Below are 19,934 nucleotides of genomic sequence, written 5' to 3' on the forward strand. Positions count from 1 at the left end.
CCCATAAAAACCCTAAGCCCCTCTCCTGTTAATGGGATACTATTTGGGTTTCTACCTGAATCTGTGCTCCCCAAATTGCCATTCTTTGATCTCAAATAAATGCTTTGTTTCTTAAATTGGTTTCTGTTTTTGTAGGTTGACAGTGGGAAAATATATATAACATAAATTTTGCCATTTTAACCATTTTTATGTGTACAGCTCTGTGGCGGTAAGTATATTCATATTGTTGTACAACCATCACTACCATCCATCTCCAGAAATTTTTCACCTTCCCCAACTGAAACTCTGTACCCATTAAACAGGAACCTTTCATTCTTCCCTCCTTCTAGCCCTTGGCAATCACTATTCTACCTTCTGTCCCTATGAATTTGACTACTCTAGGAACCTCATATTAGAGGAAACATATAATATTTGTCCTTTTGTGACTGGCTTATTTTACTTAGCATAATGTCTTCAAGGTTCATCTATGTTGTAGCCTGTGTCAGAACGTCCTTTCTTTTTAAGGTTGAATAATATTCAATTGTATATATACACCACATTTTGTTTATCCATGCATCTGTCTATAGACACTTGGGTTGCTTCCACCTTTTGGCTATGGTGAATAATGCTGCTAGGAACATGGGTGTAAAAATATCTCTTTGAGTCCCTGCTTCTACTTTTTTTGGGGTAGATATCCAGAAGTAGAACTGCTGGATCAGATGGTAACTCTATGTTTAACTTTCTGAGGAACCACCAAATTGTTTTCCACAGCTGGTGCGCCATTTACATTCCCACCAGCAATGCATAAAGGTTCGAATTTCTCCATATCCTCACACCAACACTTGTGATTTTCTGTGTGTTTTTTTTTTTTTTTTAATAATAGCTCTCATTGTGGTTTTGATTTGCATTGCCCTAATGACTAGTGATGTTGAATGTTTTTTCATGTGCTTTTTGACCATTTGTATGTCTTCTTTGGAGAAATGTCTACTCAAGTCTTTTGCCCATTTTTAAAATGGATTTTTGTTGTTGAGTTTCTAGAATCTTTCAGAGCTTCCTTTCTTTTTTTTTTTTTTTGTGAGGAAGATTAGCCCTGAGCTAACACCTGTGCCCATCTTGCTCCACTTTATATGTGGGACGCCTGCCACAGCACGGCTTGATAAGCAGTGCATAGGTCCGAGCCTAGGATCCAAACCCGCGAATTCTGGGCTGCCGAAGCGGAGCATGCGAACTTAACCACTGCGCCACCAGGCCAGTGCCTTTCAGAGCTTTCTTACCTCTAGAAATTTTTGTGAGACTTGGAGTTGTGTGGATGATGTCTTCTCAGCCCCTGGGCTGCCTTCTGGCAGGACCCTTGTCTCTGGAGGATGAAATAACCAGAGTTTCTCATTCAGTCTTTCAGATTAATTAATTAAACAAATAATTCATTAATTGTATCATTATCCAAAGAGTCACTCTTCGGGTAGATCAGATTTCCAGGCTAACACAAAAGAATATGTGCTTATATATTTATGTGAAGCTCAAGAACTGTCAAAGTTGATCTACAGCACTAGAAGTCAAAATAGTGGTTATCTCTGGGGGAGCAAGTATTGACTGGGAGGGCACATACTGGAGGAAATAAAAGGAACTTTCTGGTTTGATAGTTCTGTAACTTGATCTGGCTGGTGGTAACACAAGAACATAGGTAAAAATTTATTACTTAAGACGTTTGCATTGTGCTGTATGCTAATTATACCTTGCTTTTTAAAAGTTAAAAGAAAAAGCTTTAAAAAAACTTTTTTCTGACGGTATGGAGATTCCTCAAAGAATTAAAAATAGAGATGCCCTATGATCCAGCCATCCCACTACTGGGAATCTATCCAACGAACCTGAAATCAACAATCCAAAGAGGCTTATGCACCCCTATGTTCATTGCAGCATTATTCACCATAGCCAAGAAGTGGAAGCAACCTAAGTGTCCCCCGACTGACGATTGGATTAGGAAAATGTGGTATATATATACAATGGAATACTACTCAGCCATGAAAAAAGACAAAATCGTCCCATTTGCAACAACATGGATGGGCCTGGAGCGTATTATGTTAAGTGAAATAAGCCAGAAAGAGAAAGACAAACACTGTATGATCTCACTCATATGTGGAATATAAACCAACACATGGACAGAGAAAACTGGACTGTGGTTACCAGGGGCAGTGGGGGTGGGGGGTGGGCACAAGGGGTGAAGGGAGTCATATATATGGTGATGGACAAACAAAAATGTACAACCCAAAAATTTCACAATGTTAGAAACCATTAAAACATCAATAAAAAAAAAAAAAAACTTTTTTCTGGGCTCTGATAAATCCTTTTGGTGTTAATTTCACAGGCTCCAAGGCCTGAGGTGCCCCCTTGTGGCCGCCTGTGGTTCTCTTAATTTTTCTCGGCCCTCTTGGGCCCAGCACCTAGCACAGTGCCCAGGATTCACACAAAACAACAAATACTTATTGGGGCCTTCTCTGTGACAGGCACTGTGCTATGTGCTGAGGAAACAGCAGCAAACAAGATGGTTAAAGTCTCCTTCCTTACGGAGTCCACAATCTAGTGGTGAAGACAAGGAATAAACAGCCTAGTGCCTCCTAATGAGGACAAGTATGAGAATCTGCCTGGGGAGTGGTCAGGGAAGGTGTCCTTGGGGTATCCATGTTTGAGCAGGGATCTGAAGGCTGTTGAGTTATCTCTGACGGAGGAGAGCATTTCAGGCAGAGGGATCAGCATGTGCAAGGGTCCTGAGAAGGGAGGCAGTACAATATGTGAAGAAGATGATGGCAGTTACAGTCTAGAGAGAGTGGAAGAGGGCCCTGAGAGAAGTCTGAAGATGTGGGAAGGCAACAGTAAGATATTTATTTGGCCTTTATCTCAAGAGCAATGTGGAGCCATCAAATAGTCTTAAAGAAATGAGGGACATGATCAGATTTCTGACTTTGAAACAATACTCTGACAGCAGGATGAAGAATAGATTGCAGGGAACCAAGGAGGATGTGAAAAGGCCATGGATAGCTACTGCACCAGTCCAAGCACACAAATAAATATTTGTGGAAGGACAGGACTCCAGACTCCTTTTTGTAGATGAGACCAGTATGCCTGAGCTGTGCAGTTTACAATCCACCTGCTCATATTCTATCTTCTGTGATGCTCATAACAGATCCTTAACTCTCATTTTACGGATGAGAAAGTTGAGGTTCAGATGCAAAAGAAAATCACAGCTATCAAGAGTGAAAGCCAGATCTGAATCCAGGCCTGTATGACAGGTATCAAGCCCAGCGCTGGTGAGGGTTCCCTACATTTGGGGAGAGGGGAGGGGCCGCACTCCCTTGTTCACGCAAGAATTATATTTATTGAGCACCCACTGAACTTGCAAGCCTGACGGTAATGGGAAAAGTAGAGAGGAGCTTATAATAATAATAAAGGCTAACTATCTTTATCACCATTAACGTTATTAGACACTATGTGTCAGGCACTGTGCCAAATGCTGTCCATGCCCTTATTTCCTCTTCGCAAGCGCTATTATCCCCATATTTCAGATGGGTAAACTGAGGGTTGGAGAGTTGCCTTGCCCAAGGACACTCAGCCAGAGGGCTCCTATAGGGCTGTGCAGAGCTTCCCAAGTGAGGATAGGAGCCACCGCCGATATTACAGTGCCAGGGGGCATACAGAGACCCACTGGATCCCGGCCCTAAGCACTCTGCACCCAAGTGAGCGGGCGCGCGCTCCCGGGGACGTTTGGTCACGTGACCCAGGGCCCCGCCTCTGGGTCCGCCCCGCCCCTCCCGCGCTCCCTCCCTCTCGCCCTCCCTCCCCCTCCCTCCCCGGCCCGGTCCGGCCCATCCCCCTCCCCGCCGGCTCCCCGAGGCCCTGCCGGGTCGGGCTGCGGGCGGCCGGGCGCTGACGGCCGGAGAGACGGGCGCACGCGAGGACGGACGGACGGACACACGGAGGGCCGCGGGCACGCACGGCCCCGGCCGGTGCTCCGAGGCCCGCCCGGGAGGGCTGGGGCCGCGCTCAGGTGAGGTGACGGCGACGCGGGCCCGTAAGGGGTGGGCCCGCCGGGCGTCCACGGTCCCAGCCCGGCTGGCTCCGCTGGAAGGAGGTGCCGCCCGGGCCCGGCGCGGGAAAATGGCGCCGGCCGACCGTGGAGCACGGCCCCAGTGCGGGCCCGGCCCGGAGCCGCCCCGCCCGCCGCGCTCGTGTCCCCGTCGCCATGTTGGGGAGCGGGCCCGGGGCCTGCGGGCGGGGGCGCTGGAGGGAGCGGGGGCCCGGCTGGGATTGGGGAGGGTGCGGGACGCGGGGTCCGGGGCGCTGAGGGAGTGCAAGGCCGGCCGGGGTCTGCACGGGGTGGCGCTCCAGGCCCGAGGTACTGGCGGGAGCCGGACGTGGGGTCGTGGCCGGGGTCGCGGAGAAGGGACACTGGGTCCACACGGAAACGGGATCGGGGTCCGTGGGGCTGGGGGACCAGGACCGGGAGCTGTGTTAGGCTATGGGCAGTGTTAGGACCCCAGAGCAGGTAGGACCCGGAGGGGCGTGGGGTCCAAACTCAAGCTGTCAGGGCTGGGGACACTTCTTTGGTGGTGGTGGGAAGAGTGTTGGTTAGAAATTGGGCCCTTTGGGTACAGACGAGGATAGCAGATTGGGGCAGTCGTCGGAGTCGCGGGGCTGGATTGCAAGTCCGTGTAACTCCCAAGGGACTGAGGACATAGGTGCCCCCAGGATCCTCCACTCCCTACTGGGGAGAGCAACAGGAAAAATGAAGGCTTTGATGAGGAAGGGGGAGAAGGAGGGCTGAGGTTTGGATGAAGGAGCTGGTAGCAAAAGGGGTGCAGAGAATGGAACTGGTTGGCAAGAAGAGAGAGAACCTCCATCAACTTAGGGAGTTTGTGTGTCTTTAAAAGGAGGGACTGGGCTGTTTGTGGGCGGTGACCCAAGGTGTCTTCCCAGGAAGGGGACAGCCCACTGTTTTAAGAGCAGGGTCACCTGAGGAGGTCATCAGAAAGGCATTATTGAAGCTAGTAAGAATGATGAAGAGGAGTGAATATATAAAAACTACAAGGGTCTTAGGGATCCTGTAACAGTTTCAGATCATGTAGTGACTTGAGCTGAGACCTAGAAAGAAAAAGTTGACTTCTCAGGATCTTACCGATTAGTGGCAGAGGGGGTCTGCTGCCTCCTCATTCCATATACTACCTTAGAGGAATTTGTTAGTTGGGAAAAAAGTGTTAAGTCAATCATGGCAGTATAGATCAAAGAACTATTAATTAATTTTGTTTTTGTAATAAGATTGTCAGTACAAAGACTGAGGGGGATACAAAAAAGTATAGGTAACTAGCTATTTGATAATTTCTAGCCCACCTCCATTTGTGCAAAGAAATTATCTGCAGGACACTTGTGACTTCTAACTTTCTAGAGTTTTAAGAGAGGCTCCTTCTCTTCTAGGTGTTTACTACACAGCAAAGGGACACAGAAAGCCTAAAAAGATAACCGTGAACAATGGTAGAGACCTAGGATCTCTATCATGATCAAACTTTAATTGAGGTTTGATCATGATAGAGAAGAGTTCAAAGTTCATGTGGGCTATGAGAGAGTTCTGAGGGAAACTATGCAAATCAGTCATGATATAGTAGTTCCTGAGCTCCCATATAATCAAAAAGGACTTTCAACAAAAAGATTATGAGGACGTTCATAGCAATAAGATTTTCAATATACAGTATGTTCAATACGTATATGCCATACATTTATACAGCAACAGGATTCATTTGTTCTGGATCTTTCTAATGCAAGAAGGCCTAACCTTGTCTGTGCCATGGGCCCCTTTAGCATCTAGTGAAGCTTATGGGCCTCTCTCAGAATTTTTTTTTTTTCCTCCCCAAAGCCCCAGTACATAGTTGTATATCATAGTTGTAGAGTTGTAGCTCTTCTGTGTGGGATGCCACTTCAGCATGGCTTGATGAGCATTGAGTAGGTCTGCGCCCAGGATCCATACTGGCGAACCCCAGGCCACCCAAGTGGAGAGCGTGAACTCAACTGCTGCACCACTGTGCAGGCCCTCTCTCAGAATATTTTTAATTGCATAAAACAAAATACACTGGATTACAAAGAAAACCAATTATGTTGAAATACAGTTACCAAAATATACAAATTGTGATATAGTAATATAGAGATACTTCTTTATCAGCACATTAAGAAATCAGATCTAGTGATGAGTCTGATAATTACAGATTTTTTTATTGATGTCACAATAGTTTATAGCATTTCGAAATTTCAGTTGTACATTATTGTTTGTCAATCACCATATAAATGCACCCCTTCACCCCTTGTGCCCACCCCCAACCTGCTTCCCCCGGTAACCACCAAACTGTTCTCTCTGTCTGTGTGTTAGTTTATCTTCCACATATGAGTGAAATCATACGGTGTTTGTCTTTCTCTGTCTGGGGTATTTTGCTTAGCATTATACCCTCCAGGTCCATCCATGTTGTTGCAAATGGGACGATTTTGTCTTTTTTTTTATGGCTGAGTAGTATTCCATTGTATATATGTACCACATCTTCATCCATTCATTTGTTGATAGGTACTTGGGTTGCTTCTACGTCTTGGCTATAGTGAATAATGCTGCAATGAACATAGGCGTGCGTAAGCGTCTTTGGATTGTTGATTTCAAGTTCTTTGGATAAATACCCAGTAGTGGGATAGCTGGATCATAAGGTATTTCTATTTTTAACTTTTTGAGGAATCTCCGTACTGTTTTCCACGGAGGCTGCACCAGTTTACATTCCCACCAGCAGTGAATGAGGGTTCCCTTTTCTCCGCAACATTTGTTATTTTTTGTCTTGGTGATTTTAGCCATTCTAACAGGTGTAAGGTGATATCTTAGTGTAGTTTTGATTTGCATTTCCCTGATGATTAGTGATGTTGAACATCTTTTCATGTGTCTGTTGGCCATCTGTGTATCTTCTTTGGAAAAATGTTCATATCCTCTGCCCATTTTTTGATCGGGTCGTTTGTTTTGTTGTTCAGTTGTGTGAGTTCTTTATATATTATGGAGATTAACTCCTTGTCGGATATATGATATGCAAATATTTTCTCCCAGCTGGTGGGTTATCTTTTCATTTTGATCCTGGTTTCATTTGCCTTGCAGGAGCTCTTTAGTCTGATGAAGTCCCACTTGTTTAGTTTTTCTTTTGTTTCTCTTGATAATTACAATTTTAAAGACATGATGAGGGCCGGCCCCGTGGCTTAGCGGTTAAGTGCGCATGCTCCGCTACTTGCGGCCCGGGTTCGGATCCCGGGCACACAGTGACGCACCGCTTCTCTGGCCATGCTGAGGCCACGTCCCACATACAGCAACTAGAAGGATGTGCAACTATGACGTACAACTATCTACTGGGGCTTTGGGGGGAAAAAAAAAGACATGATGAGCATAAATAATATTTTAAGATATCTGCATCAACTGTAATATGATATAAAGATATCTATGATTACTGTGACAGAGTCATAGATGCTGCTAATACTAGAATGGTTTGTTGCCTACATTCATATTTGAAGAAAATGGTGACTTTCAGTTAGAAGTTAGTGAAAATAAAGAGGTAATTTTTTTTTCCTATCCGAGTTTATGGACCCCCCCCACCCTGAATTCTATCTGTGGACTCCTATCTATGAACCCCAGGTTAAGAAACCCTACTTCTACCACCAAGCATGTCTTCCATTCAACAGACATTTACTGTGCACTGAGACATCTACTGCATGTCAAGCATTATGCTAGGCTCTGGAGATTCAAAAGTCTTTATGGCAGGATCCTCTCACCTTGGATATTCAGTCCCATGAGAGAAGTGGACATGTAAACACTGATAGTTCAGGATGGTAAATGCCAAAGGAGAGTTATCAAAGGTTGTAAAGATACAGAGGTGGCGTGTCTCTGCTCTAGGAATCAGGGAAGGTTTTGTGAAGGGGCGACGCTTGAGATGTGTTCTGAAAGGTAGAGTTTGCTAGATGCAGAGTTGGAGAGAAAAGCCTTCCAGGTAAAGGCATGCATTTTCAGGGACTGTAAGTGAATGTGACTGGATCACACTGCGTGTGTGTGTGTGTGTGTGTGTGTGTGTGTAAGGGTGTAAGAGTGATCAGAGATGAGATTGGGAAGGTGGTTTGGAATCTGGTTATGAAGGACCTTGCTAAGGAGTTTTGACTGAATCATTAGCTGATAGGGAGGTATTCAAGGTTTTCAAGGAGTTGAGTGTATGGTGAGGTTTAATTTTTAGGAGATAAATGGATGTTCTTTGGAGAAGGGTGGACTGGAGAGCAGGGAAGAAGTAATGAGGGCCTGAACTAAGACAGAGGCTGTGAAGTATTAACAGAGTTAGAATTTTCAGGTATTGATATAACTGACATTGTGAATGGTGAGAGAGAGAGGGAATTTTTTAGATTTCTAGTTTGGGATGGTGGCTGTCAAAGAGGTTAAAAAAAGGTGAAAGGAAAATGAGGTAAGAATTGTCACAGAAAATAAGGGAGGAGATATTTTTTGGTAGAGTAATAGACTTTTGGAAACCATTGCAATGCTGTCAAGTGTGGTGTAGTTTTTGCTTAAGAAAATCGGAGGTAAGTATCAGCAGACATAAAAGGTAGTGAAAGACCTGGAAAATATTCCTAGAGTGTAGGAAAATCACCGCTATCTGTGTCAGGGATCGGCAAACTATGGCATAGGTGAAATCTGACCTACCACCTATTCATGTAAATAAAGTTTTATTGCAACACAGGCACACTCGTTCATTTACATATTGTCTTTGGCTACTTTTTCTCTACCAATGGCAGAGTAGAGTAATTGTGACAGAGAATATATACTTCAATTACTGTCTGGCCCTTTACCAAAAACATTTGCTGATCGATGATCTATGTATCCAAATGTTGGATCTTCAGCTTCTGATTTGCCATCCAGTTCTGATATGATGGAGAATAATCATTTTGGCTCTGTCCTTCTGGCTGGATCCCCCATGCTCTGTGTACCTGCAACATGACAGGCCCCTGAATATTTTATATTGGTCAGTGATGCCAGTGTTTCCTGTTCTGGGGCCTGCTATATGGCACCTGTGGTAACGCCAGATTTTCACAGCTTAGACCATGCTGGGGCTTGTTTTGCCATTTTTCTATTGGGTTGTTTTTTTCAAAAGATTTCTTTATTTTCTGATTATTAATCCATTGTTGATTATACGTATTACAGATATCATTTCCCATTTTGTTGCTAATCTTTTTAATTTCTTTAAGTTGTCTTCTGTTAAAACGAGGTTTTGGATTTTAATAAAGTCAAATTTATCCGTCTTTTCCTCCCCTAGGATTTTGAAGTTATTCTTCATATTATCTTCTTGAATCTCTACTGCTTTGCCTTTGATGTTTAGATCTCTAATCGATCTGGAATTGACTCTTGTGTGTGGTGTGAGGTAGGGTCCAGTTTTATTTTTTCCTATATATGATTAATTATCACAGCACCATTTGTTGAATGGTATTTGTTTTCAAATTGTGAGCTCTTTCTCCTGGAGTCTGTCTGAGGTCCTAATTCCAGCTCTGCTGCTTGCTAATTGTGTGACCTTGCATAGCCTCTTTGTGCCTCAGTTTCCTCATCTTTAAGATAAGGATAATAGTATTTATCTCGTAGAATTGTTGTGAGGATTAAGTGAGTTAATTCATATAACATGAGTAGAACAGTGTGGCACCTAGAAAATGCTTAATGATATTAGCTGTTATTTAGCGCTATTGCACATTTCTGATTCTCAGCACCAGGCACAGAAGAGAGGCTCAATATGCTCGACACAATTGTAGAATTAATTTGGTTTTCAGGTCAAAATGGAATGGCTGAAAGCTAGGCTTAGTGTTGCAGGAGATGCTTCCAAGTTGCTGCTTTTAGTTTTAGTTGCTGCCTTAGACTGTCTGCTGGAATGGAACTCCTCCCACCCCATCACTTCTTTTGCAGAGAACTTCTGTAGCAGAGGATGCAAACTGGCAGCCTCTAGTCAGATTTGACCTGCAGACACGTTTTGTTTGGCTAGTACAATATTTTTAATGTCTTAAAAATTTACACAAATTTCTGAGTTTCTGACTTACCATGAAAAATTGGAAGATCTGTCACCACCAAGCCCATATTCTCTCATAGCAGTACAATAAAAGCTGAAGCTTTTAGGTGGGCTGTTGTTTCCTGGTTCTCTGCACGGTTCTCACTACTCTCTTGCTTTGCTCATTTACTTTTATTGCCCTATAGGTGTTTGATTTTCTGGTTCTTACTTTGCTGAGGTTTTAAATATTCTCTCTCCTAAACCAATACATGACATATTGGGATAGGGTCACGATGGCCAGAAATTGGCAGATGAGTTTGTGGGCAGGTAAAAACTAAAATCTGTTTCTAAGGCTGAGTCATACTTGATCCTAAGGAATAAAATGATAACTGAAATTAAAAATGCGATGAAATTCAGTTGAAATCGCTGAATATTTAGGCATCTACTATATGCTGGGACATTAGAAGTTACCATATTGGTGATAGAAAAGAAAACTAGCTGGCCGGCTTTATGAAATACTACAGAAGTGATCTTTTTATTTGTGATTTAAAGCTGTTCTCCAAGAGAGCGGTTGAGAGAGAGGAAATATAGGAATTTATTCATTTGTCCAACATTTATTGGGCCCTACTATGTGCATTGGGCTGGAACTCTGCAGGATACAAAGATGAATTTAGCTAGGGCTTAAGTGTCGTGTGGGGTGTATGTACTGTGTGATGGAGCTGAGATATCAGAATATGGTACCTGAAAGAGGTGGCCTTTGAGCAGGGCTGCCAAGAATGGTTAGGATCTTTTTTGTGTGTGTGTGAGGAAGATCAGCCCTGAGCTAACATCCAGGCTAATCCTCCTCTTTTTGCTGAGGAAGACCGGCTCTGAGCTAACATCTATTGCCAATCCTCCTCCTTTTTTTCCCCAAAGCCCCAGTAGATAGTTGTATGTCATAGTTGCACATCCTTCTAGTTGCTGTATGTGGGATGCGGCCTCAGCACGGCCAGAGAAGCAGTGCGCCGCTGCACGCCCGGGATCCGAACCCGGGCCGCCAGTAGCAGAGCGCGTGCACTTAACCGCTAAGCCATGGGGCCAGCCCGGTTAGGATCTTAATACTTGGAGATGAGGCAGTATTTTCCAGGCTGAGTGAAAGCATGATTGTAGAGATGAGTATTTAGGAGGTAGTAAAGAGTCCATTTTGGCTGGAGAACAGGATTGTTACAAGGCTCTTGTTGGAGTTAAGGCTAGAAATAGAGATTGAACAACAACAGCAATAATAATAATAATAATAGTAGCTCACATTTTTTGCATGCATACTAGTTGCCAGGTGTTTTATAAGTAGTATTTCGTTTAATCCTCACAACTACCCTGTGAGATAGGCACTGTTTTTTATCTCTTTTTATAGATAAAGAAACTGAGGAATAGAGCTAACAATTGATGGAGAAAGAATTTGAGTCCAAGCAGTCTAATTCCAAAGCCTATGTTCTTAGTCTCTGCATACTATGCACCTGAATCATGGAAGGCTTTGAATTCTTTTTATTTCCAAGCTGGGAAGTTTAGACTTGATTGACTAAGTAATAGGGAGTGATCAAAAGTTTTTAGCCACATGGTGACATAATGAAAGCTATGCATTAGGAAAGTAAGCCTGGTCATGAAGTGTAAGAACAGCATACGGAGAGAGGAGAGACATAGAGCTAGTTTACTCTCTCCCTCCTCACTATATTGGGTGTTTCTTGAGGCCTAGGCCTGTGTCTCTGTCGTTTTCTTCTTCCCTTTGGCTCGAGTTGTGTTGTCTACCTATTGTGTTGTCTGGCACATTTATTTATTTAAAAAAATTTTGTTCTTTTTTTACCTCACCTTATTCTAAAAAGGACTTAGGTGGCTGCTTAGGAGCTCAGTAAACATTTGCTGAGTTAATTAATAAATGATTAGAGGTGTGTATATAAAGGGAATACTATAGCTTTGTTGGAGGAAGTAATGCAGCCCTAGAATTTGGTAATAAGCTGTAATTTATATATAAACCCTATAAAGCAAAAGACCAGAATCACATCTTTTTTGTTTTTTTTTGTGAGGAAGATCAGCCCTGAGCTAACATCCATGCCAAGCCTCCTCTTTTTGCTGAGGAAGACCAGCCCTGAGCTAACATCTATTGCCAATCCTCCTCCTTTTTTTTTCCCTTTTTCTCCCCAAAGCCCTAGTAGATAGTTGTATGTCATAGTTGCACATCCTTCTAGATGCTGTGTGTGGAACGCTGGCTTAGCACGGCCGGACAAGCAGTGCGTCCGTGCGCGCCCGGGATCCGAACCTGGGCCGCCAGTAGCTGAGTGCACGCACTTAACCGCTAAGCCACGGTGCCGGCCCCCACATCTTTATCTTGTGAAGAATTGTATATTTTATGTCAGTAAGAATATTAATAATCAGTTAATATTAACTAAGTTAAAAAGCCGAACTCATAGAAAGAGAGACTAGATTGGTGGTTGCCAGGCTCTGGGAGGTAGGGGAAATGGGGAGATGTTGGTCAGAGGGTATAAACTTCCAGTTATAAGATGAATAAGTTCTGGGGTTCTAATGTACAGCATGGTGACTAGTTAACAATATTGTATTATATACTTGAAAGTTGCTAAGAGTAGATCTTAAATGTTCTTACCTCACACACACAAAAATGGTAATTATGTGAGGATGTATGTGTTAACTAACCTTATTGTGGTAATCATTTTGCAATATATATGTGTATCCATCTTGTTGTACACCTAAACTTACACAATGTTATATGCCAATTATATCTTAATAAAGCTGGAAAAAAACTATGTCAGTTAATAATATTAATGAACACCAAATTGAGAGGGTGTTCATACTTTAAATAGATATTTAGGTTTGTATTTAGCATTAATCAGCTGCAAACTCAGGGCACGCACAAAGAGGCAACAAATGTTCACATTAACCAGCTCCTTTGCTAATATTGAACCTGTTGAGTATTGGTTCCATAGTACTATTTATGTACATTTTCTAAAGACCAGACAGCAGCAGTCTCCTACAGGAAGAAATAGTTGCAAATTTGTGAATCAGGTTCCTGTTTTGGATTTTACTGAGGGAAATTGTTCATTAGGTTAAGTCTGTTACCATCATTTTCAATGTTGTATGGAAATAAGGCTGTGTCCTTTCTATAAAATATAGACAAAAAATTGAAACACTTGTAGACATTCAAAGACACTGTGGTTAACTACCAAATACCATTAAAGTGGGAAGATTTTTAGGTAAACAAGGATCTGACTACACTTAGTAAGAGACAGATCACTAGACCCTAAATAATGGATTTGTTAGATAAATGTTCTTTCCCATTGTGGATATTAGTTAACAGCAGTACTGTATGTACATATACACACATGCAAATATGAATGTGAAATATATTGATTTAACTAGTATGAGTAAATTTGAATCTAGGAATGCTTCCTGAAGAAAATGAGCCTTCATCTGAGTTCTTTTAGGTTATGTGTAACTCTTCAGTGGATGAGGAGATGACTCATTCAAAAGCATTGAGGGGCCGGCCTGGTGGTGTAGCGGTTAAGCGCGCGCGCTCTGCTGCTGGCGGCCCGCGTTCGGATGCCGGGCGCGCACCGACGTATCGCTTGTCAGGCCATGCTGTGGTGGTGTCCCATATAAAGTGGAGGAAGATGGGCATGGATGTTAGCCCAAGGCCAGTCTTCCTCAGCAAAAAGAGGAGGATTGGCATGGACATTAGCTCAGGGCTGACCTTCCTCACAAAAAGACAAAAAAAAAAAGCATTGAGATCAGAATAAATAAGTATGGAGAGAAATTTGATTATTATAGTCAGTATATGTTGACTGCCTGCCAATGTTGAGAGGTGTATACAGTTGATGAGTAATTAGTTTCTGCCTTTCAGGAAACTAATTCATCTGGGGAAGTGATGTGAACATAAATAAAAAGAGGGGAAGGTATGTTTTAAATGAGATAGTTAAGTGCTATGGGAATTCAGGAGAGAGAGAGAGATCTCTTCCACTTGAAGGATCAGGGAGGACTTCATGGAAAATATGGTGTATTACTTTCCTAGGGCTGCTGTAACAAACTACCACAAACTGGGTGACTTAAAACAAAAATTTATTCTCTCACAGTTCTTGAGTCTAGAACCTGAATTTGAGGTGTCAGCAGGGCTATGTTCCCTCTAAGACTTTGGGTAGAATCCTTCCTTGCCTCTTCCTAGCTTCCACCAATTCTTGGCATTTCTTGGTTTGCAGCTGCATCACTCCAGTCTCTGCCTCTGTTGTCACAAAGCATTCTTCCTGTGTGTCTCAGTGTCCAAACTTCCCTCTTCTTCTGACACCAGTCATGTTGGATTAAGGGCCTTCCCTACTCCAGTATGACCTCATCTTAGCTAATTACATCTGCAGTGACCCTATTTCAAAGCAGGTCACATTCTGTGGTACAGGGGGTTAAGACTTTAACATATCTCTTTGGGGGACACAATTCAACTCATAACAGGTGACGTGATACAGAGGTATTGAATTAAAATTTACAAAATAAAAGGAAAGATAAGATTGCAACGAGTTGAGTTGAGAAAAGAACCAAGGGAATGATGGACATAAGGAAAGCATAAGGAATATTTAGGAAATGACATAGTGAGAAGTCTAGTTTGCTGGCATGCTGAGGAGTTGTGGGGAGATAAAGCCATAGTAGTTTGTTGGGGCCCTACATGCCAGATCCAGGAATTTGAATGTTACTGAGTGTGTAGCGTGTGGGAGCAGGATGGCACTGCAGAATTTTGAAATGGTGGATAACTGATTCAAGCTTTAGATAACTAATTCAGGCTTCAGGGAGATTCTGTGATTAGTTGATCACGGATAAGTAGACACCCCAAAGAAAAACAGATGGTCGGTGATTTAACACACCCAGCTTCCCTCATTTGCCTATGCCAGCAGCTTTTCACCAAGACAGTCAAGGCATCCATCTTGCATAAAAAAAACAAAACAACAAAAACTCCACAACAACAAACTTGGTGGGTTTTATTAGCTTCCTGGTCAGTCGTCTGTGGGCGTTGAGATACAGCAGCTTTTTAGAATCTCTGTTCCAAAGCCTCTCCATGGATTTCAGTAGTAATAATCATATTGCTCTTCATTTTCTTTCAAACCTTTCTTAAAAATCACCTCTTTTCCATCCTATTTTTTACCTCTTGGTTTTTGTCTGAACTCTTTTCAGTTTTTCCGTATCTTTTTAAAACATCTGACTAATGGAAAGAATTGAGGAAGGTTGTATACTGTTCAAGCCAATGATACATTGTTTTTCTGTGTCCTCTTAATGATAGTTATGTTGACTTTTGTCCACAATAGGAATGTATTCAAATTGTGAATACTCATTCAAATTGTGGTCAACGGAAGTCCTCAGGTGCTTTTCCTTATTTGTGCCTAGGCAGTTCTTCCTCATTCTATATTTGCATTGTTCATATTTTCTCTAAGAGCATGTGTCCTCATGAAAAGTTTTAAATTGTATTTAAACATTACAGAGAAATAAACACCTAACTTCCTAGTCATTATCATATGCTTATAATCTTTACAATTTTAATTTGTATAGTTTTTATAGCCTTTTCATTTGGCAATATGTTGATGCACTTTTCCACTTGTCTATATAGTTATCATTTTTAAGGGATGCATAATAACCAAAGTTTAAATACTCTCTGGTATTTGGCATTTGGGTGATTTCCAGTTTGTTTTTATTTTTGGTTCTCAATTCTAAATTATACTGCTGTAACATCTTTTTATAATTTTTTCCCCCAAATTTTTTCTTAGAATATATTCCCTAAAATGATTCAGTTAGGTCTAAGGGTATCAGTTTTTAGCCATGTTGTGTTTTTATAACAACTACCAGTTTATACTGCCACTAGCCAGTAGTTAATATTGGATTTTATAATTTTTTTCTTCCAGTATAATAGTAGTACCTCACAGTTTTATGGAATTTTTGATATTTTAAATGTTTTATTATGAAAAATTTCGAACATACAAAAAAAATTCCCCAGAAACAGTACAATGAACACCCTTATGCCCACCATCTATATACATGTTGCCGTATGCTTAGTAATATTATGTTAAACCTTTTTAAAATAAAGACATCATGATACTATGCGTTTAAATACTTTTAACATGCATCTCTTACACATAAGGACATTCTCCTTTATAATCACAATATCATTATCACTCCTGACAAAATTATCAGTAATTCCTTGATATTATCTAACGTTAAGTGGTATGTGTAAGTTTTTCCAATTGTCTCCAAGATGACTTTTATAGCTGACTTGTTTGAAGTGGAATCAAATTAAGGACCATGCATTGCGTTTGCACGTTATTATTTTTGTAGTCTTTTTAACCTGGAGCAATTTCCATTTCTTGTCTGCTCCCTCACCATTTTTTTTCATGGCATTGATTTGTTTAAACCAGAGCAATTTTCTTGTTGAATGTCCCACATTCTGGAGTTATCTGATTATTTTATTCCTTGTATTTCCCTAAACTAGAAGGTTTAAGGACTTGATTAGATTCTGAAGAATTAGATTCTAAAGGCTTGATTAGATTGTAGTTAAACATTTTGGCAAGAATACTTATTCTTCACATTGCGTCGTATCATGAGGTACATAAATGTCTGGTTGTCTCAATATTGATGATAACTTCAATCACAGGGTTAAGATTATGACTGCCAGATTTCTCCATAGTGAAGATGCATTTTTTTTGTGTGACTAGCAAATATGTTTTTTATTTTTATCAGTGGTGAGCATTTTTTCAATCTTGTTTGAACTGATTTTCATATCGTTTGACCATTTGTTCAGTGTAAATTTGATATTTTCCCTTTAAGTTTGTACTATGCATTTAAAAATATTAAGTATAACAAAGAATGGTGCATTGTTATAAACGACAAATTTTACTTTCAAAATATAGCTAAAATCAAATATAATTTAATCAAAAAACAGATACAGATTGCAAGTATATAACAGGGGGCATTTCTTTGACAGGATTTTGTGATGAGTTGTGTTGGCTTTTTTTTTTTTTTTTTTTTGTGGTAAGGAAGATGAGCCCTGAGCTAACATCCATGCCAATCTCCCTCTTTTTTAGCTGAGGAAGACTGGCCCTGGGCTAACATCTGTGCCCATCTTCCTCCACTTTATATGGGACGCCGCCACAGCATGGCCTGACAAGCGGTGCATCGGTGTGCGCCCGGGATCCGAACCGGGGCCGCCAGCAGCCAAGCGTGCGCACTTAACCGCTAAGCCACGGGGCCGGCCCCCGTGTTTGCTTTTTAAAAAACCATTCTAAGCAGACAAGCCTAAAAAACATAAAGCACTTGAATCAAAAACTTCTTTTATTTTTCTTTTTGAAGTAGAGGAAAATCTTGAATTCATAGAAGTTGTTTTACATACCCACACAAAAAGCACCCAGAATTTATTTTTATTCCTTGTCCTCTGAGTGTTTCATTTGGCTGTGTTTTATACACCAGTTCTTTATTAATTTTAAATAACATTTTTTCTGTCATTCCTATTGTAGACTTTTTTCTTATTCCATTTCTTTTCTGTTATGTTGTACTCAAATAGGATTTTCCTTTCAAACCACAAAGGCAGTATAGACTAATTGAAATAAGCTGACCATCATTTGAGGTGCATGAAGAAAAAGCCAACTATCTCCTCGTCCCCAGTTCCTATCCTCCAGGCTACCCAAGTGTAACAGCCTAGTGTGATTTTTCCATATTTTTCTCTGTGCTCTTAGAAACACAGATATACATACTGATTCACTTTCTCTTTTATTTTATAAGATTATCATGATGCCATACACATTATTCTACAACTTCTATTTTTTTACTTTATAGGATATCATATATTTTCTTCTTTATCATTAAACAGATATCTAATTCAATTTTTTTCTAGCTGCATAATATTCCATTCACATAGGTTTTTCTCAGTGGGCATTCAGGTTGTTTCTGATTTTTTCCCCATTACAAACAGTAGACATCCTTGTGCATATACCTTTAAGAAATGGAGCTTTTACTTCTGTAGGATAAATTCCCAAATGGGGGTTAAAAGATAAGCTTATTTCAGTATTATGAGCTGCTGTGTTATTTTCCGTAAAGGTTGTTGCAATTCTTATTCCCACTGAAAGTGGGAAAGTGTTTTCTTATTCTAATTTTCATTTCCCTGACCGTTAATAAGTTGCACGCATTCATCAAACATTTGCATTCCCTGACTGCAAATCAATGTTTCCAATCCTTTGCTTATTTTTATCTTGGGTTGTTAATTTTTTATTTTTGAATCGGTTTGTAGGTGCTTTTGTGTATTTGGGATATTAACCCCTTTTTTGTCACGTGGTGCAAATATATTATCCCAGACTGTCATTTGGCTTTTGACTTTGTGGTTTATTTTGACATATGGACTATTTTAATTTTTTGTGTGTGTGTGAGGAAGATCAGCCTGAGCTAACATCCATGCCAATCCTCTTTTTGCTGAGGAAGACCGGCCCTGAACTAACATCTATTGCCAATCCTCCTCCTTTTTTTTTCCCTTTTTCTCCCCAAAGCCCCAGTAGATAGTTGTATGTCATAGTTGCACATCCTGCTAGTTGCTGTATGTGGGACGCTGCCTCAGCACGACCTGACAAGCGGCACATCGGTGCGCGCCCGAGATCTGATCCCGGGCCGCCAGTAGTGGAGCGTGCGCACTTAACCGCTAAGCCACGGGGCGGCCCCCTAGACTATTTTAATTTTTATCTAATCATGTCTGTCAGTCTTTTTCTTTATGACTTCTGGGTTCATGTCTTGCTCATCACCACCCTTGAAGTTAATAATTCTTCTAGATTTTATTTCTATATTTTGTTTTACTGTTATTCATTTTAAACTTAATTTTTTTTCTCTTTTTTTTTGCACTTTGGGCAGAGATTTATTTCTTTGTTTTTTAGTGTAAGTGAACATGTTTATCTTGTCATTGAATTTCCTCTTCTGATCAAAAAATTATCTCTTCATTGGGGATAAGCATAGTATTAGATTTTCTAGTTTTTAAATAATCTCTTTTGAACTTTGAAGAAAATTTTTTTAGTTGTTTCAAGTAATTTCGAATGCTATACCTGTGTTTGAATACATTAGTGTAGTCACCTAATACAGTTCTGTCTGCAGGTTTGCTAAATGTATTCATCTGCATCGTTGATAATGATGAATGGTAGCTACAGAACTTGAAAGCTGGTCTTAGGACTTCAGTGTTTGATTTGAAAAGTGACAATTATAAGAGCATAAAGAAAAAAAAACCTGCCAACACTGTCATTATTAAGACCATGCAGAAGAAGAAACACTGGCAGACTCTTAGAATGATGATCTAAGGACTTCTTTAACTTAAAGCCCAGATCTCATGATTTAACTCTTTTTAGAAACTCAATAGAGGAAGAAAGCCATTCTTCTTTAAAGTTGTCTTCCATCATTGTCTTATTGCAAGACAACATTCATTATCATTATATAACATACTTTTCTAGTGCTTTTAAAATGAAGTCTTTAATTTGTAAAGAAGTGTCACATATGAAATGAAAGACTTCCCTAATACTAGGAAGCTTTGAACAAATTGTTCACTCGGGACTTAATTTTTTGTCTGTTCTGTATGAGGGTATTCGACCAGATGATTGCCAGGGGCTCTAGTTCTTACTCTACTCAGATTCTCATCGTTATTTTTAGGGAATTTTTATTGGTTCCCAGATTGTAGGATTTGGTCAGCTTTTCAATGTCGTTTGTATATTTAGAGCGTGGATTAAAAGATTGGTACTCCAAACCTGTGTTGCTTTTTGACTGTAGCTTGTTTATGATGGAAAGAACACGGTGGTGTTCATAATTAGAACATGATGTATAAAGTAGTTTTTCTCTAAATTTTACTTTATCCATCTACTG

General features: G+C 40.8%; 1 protein-coding gene across 8 annotated transcripts in view; it reads left to right on the forward strand.

The window, feature by feature from the left end:
• Positions 1-3,833: 3,833 nt before the first annotated feature.
• Positions 3,834-19,934, forward strand: part of NCOA6 (nuclear receptor coactivator 6) — a 105,966-nt gene continuing 89,865 nt past the window's right edge. For 6 of the 8 annotated variants that reach the window (XM_014787522.2, XM_014787523.2, XM_014787524.2 and 3 more), the window contains exon 1: positions 3,834-4,018. The gene's annotated coding sequence lies outside the window, so the exon portion shown is untranslated. Of the gene's footprint in view, positions 4,019-9,326; positions 9,432-19,934 lie in introns of all 8 variants that reach the window. The other 2 variants (XM_087445365.1, XM_087445366.1) reach the window with 1 other exon arrangement.

The sequence above is a fragment of the Ceratotherium simum genome, chromosome 21 (genome assembly GCF_057802395.1).
Source record: "Ceratotherium simum simum isolate JZ-2026a chromosome 21, ASM5780239v1, whole genome shotgun sequence".
Taxonomy (NCBI): Eukaryota; Metazoa; Chordata; class Mammalia; order Perissodactyla; family Rhinocerotidae; genus Ceratotherium; species Ceratotherium simum.